The sequence below is a fragment of the Theropithecus gelada genome, chromosome 1 (genome assembly GCF_003255815.1).
Source record: "Theropithecus gelada isolate Dixy chromosome 1, Tgel_1.0, whole genome shotgun sequence".
In the NCBI taxonomy this organism is placed as follows: domain Eukaryota; kingdom Metazoa; phylum Chordata; class Mammalia; order Primates; family Cercopithecidae; genus Theropithecus; species Theropithecus gelada.
In genome coordinates, this window is record NC_037668.1 from 127,688,848 (window position 1) to 127,691,082 (window position 2,235).

Genomic DNA, 2,235 nt, shown 5'->3' on the forward strand with positions numbered 1-2,235 from the left:
TCCATACTTGGCAATGCCGATCAATCTACTTAAGTGATGCAGAGACTCAAATATTTATTGCAATGAAATGGCAAGGGCTATATAGCCAGATTACTATCTTTAAAGAGCAGTAAAGTGCAGGGGTTAAAATCATGAATTTGGAATCACCTTACCCACATTCAGAACCTATCTCCACCACTTAACTATCTTGTGTGACTTGAGCAAGTTACTTTGCCTCTGTGGTCCTCAGCTTTCTCATCTGTAAAGTGAAGATAATAATGATACTTACCCCACCGAGTTGTAAAGACTATTGTGGACTACTACATCTGGCACAGATAAGGTTAGCTATTATTTTTATTATATTGGAAATGCCTCTGTTCTAAGTAGGCTGGGTATTTTGAAGAGAAGCAACAGAGAAGGGGATGCCTAATGTAAACATTAATACTCATTAGCTTATTTTAGTGACTGGGATTTTAAAAAAAGGTTAAGAATTACTTTAACAAAAGAAAAAGTAGAAGATTTGTTCTTCAGTGTAATACATGAAGAAGGTCAGAGTCTGATAGAAAGAAAGAGATACCCAGAAATAAGGAAGGAGACCCAAACAAAGACGGGGTGAAGCTGACCAGGACAGATGTGATAAGTAATAACAAAGGACAGGCAGAAAGGACAAATTAGAAAGCCGTTGAAGTTGAAAGAAGAAAGGAGAGTGTGAGAAGGCCAGCAATGGATTTCAGGTGGCAGAGGGCATGTGCCAGTGAAGAACAAACAGCAGGGCCTTTGTAGAGGGGACAAACTGTTGACAGGAAAAAGAGAAGATTCAGAGTCCAGTGTTGGGATAATTATAATTTAGAAGCACATTCTGTTCTTGCAGCTGTAAGCATCAGCACTCTGGTAAGGTCATGCGAATATGAGAAGCCAATTAACGAAGAGAAGAGGTCATCAGAGTCACTGAGGAAAATAAGTGCAAAAATGGTTGACAAAAGCACATCCACATGATCAAGAAGTTGATGGGAACTAAACAAAACTGGCATTATTAAAGCCCCAAGCATATTTAGTCAGTAAATGTAATCCTCCTAAATGTCATTTGTTTTAATGATTCCCATTGGTGTGGATTTTAAGACAACCTGTCCAAGGTTGATCGTGTGACTTTAAATGTGCAGAGAAAATGCAGAGTTGATTTACACAAACCAGAGAACTGTATCAAGGCCTGAGCTCATCATGATCAAATGACAATTTTGTTCCTCTAACACTGTCTAAAAGAGTTACAGAGTAAGACCCTACGGGTTGGTGTCAGCTCTGTGTGTGCAACCGCCAACCTTGCTTAACTCCTCCAAGCCTCGGTTCCCACATCTATGAAATTAGAATAATAAGAGCAACTATTTCATATGACTGCTATAAAAATTAGATGAGTAAACATATGTAAAGTGCTCAAACCAGCACCAAGCTCAAAGTAAACACCATGTAAGTGTTCAATAGCATAATATTTATAGGGGATATTAGCTCTTTTCAAACTGACTGATTAGATTCATTCCATTAACTCTTAGTTATGGGATAATGTATTTTAAAATGAAAGGTTTCATTAAGTTCCTTTTTCTTAATAATTGTTTTATTTGTTTATAAAAATGAATAAAAATGACAGGAAGGGAGGCAAGGTATTGAGCCATAACAACAGTTCTCAGAAGTGTCCAGATATGATCACCACCCCTAAGTCATCAAAACAACGTTCACACACACCATCCCGTTTGTCATATTCCCCAAGTCAGTTATAAGGACCTGAATCTCTTCACATAAAAGACTTAGATTTATGTTGAACCTACAAGGGCGAACACACAGTAACTGCATCTCAGAACATTTTTTAATTTCAATGAAATGGGATCCTGAACGAGAGAGCTTTGAAAAGCTGTGCTTTGGTACTTTTTGTTGTTGTTGTTGTTGTTTGTTTGTGACAGAGTCTTGCCCTGTTGCCCAGACTGGAGTGCAGTGGTGCAATCTCGGCTCACTGCAACCTCTGCCTCCTGGGTTCAAGCAATTCTCCTGCCTCAGCCTCCCAAGTAGCTGAGATTACAGGCACGCACCACCACACTCGGCTAATTTTTTGTATCTTTACCAGAGACCAGGTTTCACCATGTTAGCCAGGCTGGTCATAAACTCCTGACCTTGTGATCTGCCTGCCTCGGCCTCCCAAAGTGCTGGGATTACAGGCATGAGCCACCATACCCAGCCATGCTCTGGTACTTTTTAGCAAAGTCCTAAACA